This window comes from Grammomys surdaster, unplaced genomic scaffold, assembly GCF_004785775.1.
Source record: "Grammomys surdaster isolate TR1022 unplaced genomic scaffold, NIH_TR_1.0 126124, whole genome shotgun sequence".
In the NCBI taxonomy this organism is placed as follows: Eukaryota; Metazoa; Chordata; class Mammalia; order Rodentia; family Muridae; genus Grammomys; species Grammomys surdaster.
The window spans coordinates 1,348,243-1,355,552 of record NW_021620932.1 but is presented as its reverse complement, the minus strand read 5'-3'; the positions used below and the strand labels follow the sequence as shown (position 1 = coordinate 1,355,552).

At 42.4% G+C, this 7,310-nt stretch overlaps 1 pseudogene; it reads left to right on the top strand.

Moving 5' to 3' along the window:
• Positions 1–772: 772 nt before the first annotated feature.
• LOC114611787 lies at positions 773–4,088 on the top strand (annotated as a pseudogene).
• The last annotated feature ends 3,222 nt before the right edge of the window (positions 4,089–7,310 follow it).

The following is a 7,310-nucleotide window of genomic DNA, read 5'->3' as shown; positions in this document are numbered from 1 at the left end:
GTTTTTGTGTCATTTATAAAGCAAAAAATTCAAATATACCCATCACCCATTAATAGATGATTAATAAAACATATTTGTGTAATCAATTGATATAAATGTAAGATGCCTACCAGAGGCTGCTCATTAATCTCAATAGTTCATTCAAACAATTGTTATGGGTGTCACTTACACGTATGTAGTCTAGATGCAGGGGATAAGGGACTAAGTGAGGGTGCTGTGTGTTCATTATTCTGGTCATGTGGTAGTAGAGTCAGGAGGATTGAGTCTGCCAAGCGGTTCAAGGCCAGCCTAGGCAAAATAGCTAGACACAGAGGGGAGGGGAGGAGAGTGCAGATGAAGAGATTCTAAAGATGAACGGGCTTTGAAATGAATGATTTTCATGAAGCTAGAGTATGGAAGAGGAGAAAAGAAAATAACAAGTAAGATCATTTTGAATAGCTATGTTTCTAAAATGTAAAGGCAGGTGGCATGATATTAAAGACTGATTTAGTCCAGGAAGGCCTGAGATGCAGCGCGAATAGTAAGAGAACTGTGGACTGGTACTTTGGGGAAACAGAATGAATATTTGCAGGTAGTGTACTTCACTCATAAATGCAGCAGCCCGTGCAGCTGGCTTGCCTGCAAGTTGGACTTGCTCAGGAGGTGGTCATGTAGGAATTTGGAGATCACAGTGAGGATTTTACATGGTTTCTGCATTCAGTGGGATGGAGCCATTAGAGACCCAAGCAGCATGCTCGGGTAGATGGCGTGCTGGTAATGCATGGTTAGAAGAATGGTTGAAGGCCCAGTTGCCAAATCTGAGCTTGGAGTTCAAGGGAAAGATGATGATGATGATGAGGAGGACCATAATGTAGGCTTCGGAGATGGAGAACCTGGGGCATCATTCAGATTTTCATCTAGAAGACAGACTGGCAGTTTCTAGTCTCTTGACGTGGAACTTGATCTAGCTTCCAGTGGTTCTCAGCTTTCCTAATGCCATGACTCTTTACACAGTTCCTCATGCTGTGGTGACTCTCAGCCATAAAATTATTTTTGTTGTTACTTTATAACTTTGATTTTGCTGGTATGAATCCTAATGTAAGTATATGTGTTTTCCAGTGGTGTTAGGTGACCCTTGTGAAAGGGTCATTCTACCCTAAAGAGGTCATGACCTACAAGTTGAAAACCACTCATAGATTCTCTAAATTCTCCTCTCTTACTCCCTGAACATTGGACAGAATGACAACTGCTCTGTCTCTTTTAGGGGCTACTACTAGATATTATAAGATAAACTCACTGAAAGCATTTGGTAACTGTGAATGTGATGTGTAAATACAGTTGTCCCTTGAATACCAACCGCTGAGGCTGTTCAACTCCCTTATAGAAAAGGAAGAATTTGCATGAAACCTGCACACATCCTGCAGTAAATGTTAAATTCTCTACTGTACTTATGGTAGAGAATACAATGTACATGCTATGTAAATACTTGTTATATTATCTGGTGTGGGGACAGAACATTATCATGGCAAGAACAGTGTGGAGCTTGGGCAAAGACCCAGGTTCCACAGGAACTGGAAAATTCCAGCACTGGAAAAATAGACAATGGCCTGTTCATGACTAGTTCATGTGCATTTCTCTGCCACACACTTTTAAAACTCAGTTGCTTGAATCTATGAATGTGGAAATCAAGGGCCTAGTAGCCTACTCCTTATGGGGGTGGCCCTAGATTCCGTATGGAAAATACCATCACTGTTGGAGTTTGGGGCTCCTTCCATCTCTAGTGTCATAGGGGTAGCACTGACTAGGTTAGACAAATTTGTCTAGGTCTGTTTTCTTAAGGAGAAAGCAGATAAAATGTATCAGGGTACCTCAATGAAAACATAGGAAGGAGTTGGATCGGGCCAGGGGCAGACTGAATTCATAATGATAGGTTAACTGGAAAGCAAATGGTTTCAGTAAGTGCTCAAAAGAATAAATGAGTCAAGTATTTCCCAGTGTATCTCTGCTGTACTGGTTATGCCAATGTTCTCCAGGGCCTGGATTCTTCTAGTTTGTCAATCAGCCCCTTCCAGGTAACTTTCTCTGTGAAGCACTAGGGGAAAGTTTGGGAGGTGCTGGAAGGTCAGGTGTTTAATAATCACAATGTTTCCTAATTAGGAAACAGCAAAGGACTAGAGCCTCTGGGAGACAGTTCACTCCTTTCCTACTGTAAGAACCAGGGCTTAAGGCAGGGAGCATCAGCTTAATCAATGTTGTTGTGACATAAAAGAAATGGTATCAATGGGATTGTCAACGGAGACATCATGCCGACTCGCTTAGCAATCTTTGGGTTGCCTTCAAGCAGTAGACGTTGAACAATATTCAATTTATGTTTTGTAACTAGTCTAGAGAAATAATCCTTACGTATGTTTTGGCCCAGGGCATATGGAAGACCCAGAGAATGGAGAGGAGACAGTTTCATTGCACCACATGATTTTTCATTTTTTATAGGTTATTTTATTTATTTACATTTCAAATGTTATCCCCCTTCCCAGTTTCCCCTCCATAAGCCCCCTATCCCCTCCCACCTCCCCTGCCTCTATGAGGGTACCCCCCCTCCTGCCTCAACGCCCTAGCATTCTGGTACCCTGGGTCACGTATGTAGCTCTGCTCATGCCCCAGGACTATGTTCTTGGGGGAAAAATGGACATTGCTTCTCTTCCTGAAAACGTGTCCAACAATGATAGGATACTCTGTGTGAAAAGTGACAGTCATATTAACACATGCCAACATAGTTCTGGTTTCATGCATTTCAGGGACCACTGGATATTTGTAGCAGCACTGAGGGTGCAAACCTTTGGTAGTCTTTGGGAGGCTTCCTCCTCCTCCTCCTCCTCCTCCTCCTCCTCCTCCTCCTCCTCTTCCTCCTCCTCCTCCTTTTTCTTTTTTTGTCCTAATATGTATTTTTAGCATGTGAGAAATAGCAGTCTTCCATATAAAACAGATGTAGGGCTTGCAAAAAATTAACAGATTTGGCCCTGTGAGGCGAAATGGAACAAGTGATACAGTATTTCAACCAAAAGATATTTTCTAGAATCCCAACAATTCAACTTGAGAAGAATGCCCTTTGCAAGGGAAAGTACTGATTCATTAAGAAACGTGTTGAGCTTTCTGCTCCGCTCATTAGTAACTGAGGAACCAAGTGTCTGGGGCTTGCTCTCCTGGGTCCTCTGCTAGAAGCAAATGATACCTCTACCTTAAACCCCTCGGCAACAGTGAGTAAAGAAAGCTCAGAAGACGTCGTTTCCTTACTCATACACGTCGTCGCCTCAGCCCTGGCCGTGGTTTTCACTGAAGCAAAGGGAAACAATGTGAGGCAGATGATTTAGCCACTGGTTTGAACAGCAGCAATGGGGCAGAGACATCCCCTAGCGCTTCTTAGTACTAGTTCAAAACAACCAACAGGCTCTTTGGAGAAAAGACTTGTGATTGTTTAGCATCTTTTAAAGCCTCCTGCCTTAAGTTTCACTAAGCAGAGATGGAAAAGCTGGACCTTATGGGTAGTACTGAGCAGTCGCGAAAAACACATCAACAGCCCGGTAGCCAAAAAGACTGTAGATGATAAGATCAAAGAGTCGCTGAGTTCAAATACAGCAAATGATAGGAGCTGTGCAAATGATGCTTACGAAATCCACTTTTAAGATGAGGTATATAAGAATGATATTACCCAAGATTCCGTTGCTTCCCTATGTCAGCAGTGAGCTGAACATAATCATCATGCCTCTGAATGGACACGTCAAACTGAAAACGGTAAAGAAAAAATAGCTTACAAGAAGTTCATGGAGTGGGATGAGGCAGATGAAGATGAGGCAGATGAAGGTGAGGCAGATGAAGGTGAGGCAGATGCAGGTGAGGCAGACGTTCTCCTCCATGGTTTAAACTAAAGTGGAAATATGACATAAAGGAGGTCCTGTACAGGCTGGGCATGTGATACCTTTGAGCAGGACAGGGCAGGCTTTTCTGCAATATCTTCCAAGCAAGGCTTGTTTCTGTCCAAGGTTGTGTATAAGTCCTTTGTGGATGTCAACGAGGAGGGCACAGAAGCTGCAGCTGCTAAGCAGCCATCATGATATTAAACCACGTGCAGTTCACCTTTGCTTTTGTTACCCTTCCTTTTGTTCGTGCAGCATGTAAGGGCCAACAGGAGTCTGACCTGTGGCCAGTTCTCCTCTCCTTGAGGAGAGTATGGTACTGTGTAGGCCACTTACCCATTTGCTATGATGTTCCTGTGACCCAACGACCTTATCCATAAGTGCGACGGACGAATGCTTTGAAATAAAATGCTTTATGGCACCTCCCTCCCCCAAGAAACTTGTTGAAGTAGAATTGTCCATGAGTTATTATCGCTTGTTCCCATACAAATATTTTCTATTTAAACTCAAAGCAACGTTCTAAGGGGAGAAATGTCTTTTTTCATGTCCCATTTAACAATACAATAACTTTGTTTTCAAAATCTCATTTTATTCCAGTTGGATGATATTTGATCTTGTTATACAAAGTTTTATGATTGGAACATACAGCTCTGTGTTTCTGTAGAGAATATGAAGCATAACCTTTATCTATTTAGACTACATGCTGTTCAGTAGAAACTCATCTTTAGGGAGGTTATATAGAAATTTTTCTTTTTTTGAAATTATTTTAGTAAAGTTGTAAATAGCTCTTACATGAAAACATTTGTAGCTTTGACAGATATGTGATTTATATTGTTCTGTAATGAGACTTCTAAACAATATTGTTAATGAACAATCACCCTTACTGTGTGTGTGTTTGATAAAGAAATTGGGATATGTAGAATTGTGAAATATGTAGAAATAGGTAGAAATTGGGATACTACATAGAATATGGGTAAAATCACAAGTTGTGCTTTTGGAAAAGAGTGTGCTTAAATTTGAACAGGTGACCCTTATAAAGTCATGTGACACATAAGTCCACAGAAATGCTCCCCTGAGACTCTATGGGTGTTATCACCAAACACTCCTGGCAGAAGATCTTCAGCAGCTGTGTCCTGGAGATGTTCTTCTCAGTCTGAAATTCCTTTTCCCTGCCATCCTGGATACCAGAGCTCACCAGTTTCTTGCCTTAGGTATCTCTTTTCCTGAGAACACCTGGAGTCTGTAATCATTCAACCCTTTCCTATTAGGTTGAGTTCTTTGAATGCCACATTTATTGTTGTTGTGACTCTTCAGGAAGAAGGAATTTTCTTAGCTCACAGGTCTCTCTCTCTCTCTCTCTCTCTCTCTCTCTCTCTCTCTCTCTCTCCTTTTAGCATATTAGTGTTTTGCCTGTGTGTTTGTCTGGGCAGCACAACTGTACCTGGTACCCGTGGAGGCCAGAAAAGAGGGTGTCAGAAACCCTAGAGTTACAGAACTTAACTGTTAGCCACAATGTGGGTGCTGGGAATTGATCCCCAGCTTCTCTGTTGGTATCTTAACCACTGAGCCATCTCTCCAGCCCCTTACTTCACAGTTTTAATGAGGGGAAGGTATGATGCTCCATCTATGGGGATAAGAACTTGTTACTTCATTGTGGACCAGGTTGCAGACATAGTAAGTAACGCTGACTGTACTCTTTCTTAGGGTTGTTTACAGAAGTGTGGGTAAAAATTTGTTTATAGGAGCATGAGCACCTTACAAGTGGCTACAGCTCTGAAGAAAATGTTTCTTCCTCTCCAGGAGATGGCTGGTTTAAAAGAGGGGGATAGGGAAGAGGATGAAAATCAAGAGGAGGAACAGAGGGATAGGAATAAGAGGAAAAGGAGGAGGACTAGAAGAAGAGGAGGAGGAAGAGAGGGAAGGAGGGGGTGGAGGAGGAAGAGGAAGAGGAAGAAATGATTATATGATTACTTACTGTGGTGGTTTGAATATGCTTGGCCCAGGGAATGGCTCTATTAGGAGCCATTGTTGGAGTAAGTGATGGAGTAGGTGTGGCCTTGTTGGAGTAGGTGTAGCACTGTGGGTGAGGGCTTTGAGACCCTCATCTTAGCTGCCTGGAAGCCAGTATTCTGCTAGCAGCCTTTAGATGAAGATGTAGAACTCCCAGCTTCTCTTGTACCATGTCTGTGTGGGCTCTGCCATGCTCCTGTTTTGATGATAATGGACTGAACCTCTGAACCTGTAAGCCAGCCCCAATTAAATGTTGTCCTTATAAGAGCTGCCTTGGTCATGTCTGTTCACGGTAGTAAAACCCTTAACTAAGACACATACCTTTCAACTTTTACTTGGTGATACACTTTATAAAGATTCTACTTATAAGCGCCAACTTTGGTAAAGGCTCTAAGTTCTCATCTGAGATGTTCAAAGAATGTACTTGGCTTTGGAAATGAGACAGATGAGATCTTTATCCTCCATCACTGCTTTCTTTGGCATTGACTTCATCCTCAGTCAGGATACCTCCAAAGGGGCCATGCTAGCCTCAAGCAGTTCCAGCACAGAAATATTTGTAATTGCCAACTGTGGTGGCACATGCCTGTCTCCCAATACTTCCAAGGGTGAGGCAAGGGATTTCTGGGAACTTGAGGAGAGACTCTGCCTTTAAAAGAAGACAAAACAGAACACAACAGCAAAAACCATAAGGACATATTTGTACTAACATGTGAAGATGCCAGAATGCCTAGAGAGAGATCTATGAAAACAGTGCCTTTTGAGAGAGATCTATGAAAACAGTGCCTTTTTCTTGTGAAGGCTGTCAACAGCACTGGGGCCTTCCTTGTCTGGTCCTTATGTGACTCTGGTCACATAAGGATGATACCAGAGTCTAGCTTGGTGCTCTTTGGTGGCTAACCCATGGAATATGCTCACCTGGTACCACAAGGAAGGCTTTGAATCTGTAGGTAGAATATAATGACACATGCTCATAATACTATTAGTTGAGAGAAAAGTAAAAGATTATGTAGTGGGCAGGCAGAAATCTTTGGTTTGGACCAGTTACCTTCATTCGGCTTCATAGGTATGGACCGGCATTCTCAGTAATTAATGCATGGAATTTGACTGGAGAGCACTTAATAAAACTTCCCCCCTTACTGTGTTTGTTTGTTTGTTTGTTTGTTTATTTATTTATTTATTTATGAGATAGGGCTCATGTAGCCTAGGCTGGCTTTATAGTTACTATGTAGGAAAGGATGACCTCAAACTCCTTCCTGATCATCTTGCCTCTACCTCCCAAATGCTAGCATCACAGGGCATGGACCACGACTAGCCCATATTTGTACCAAGGTCGAGGCATACAAGAAGGAGCAGGACACACTAGTCTTTGTTCTGAGGACATTGCCTTCCATCGTGTGGAAAAAGAAAGCA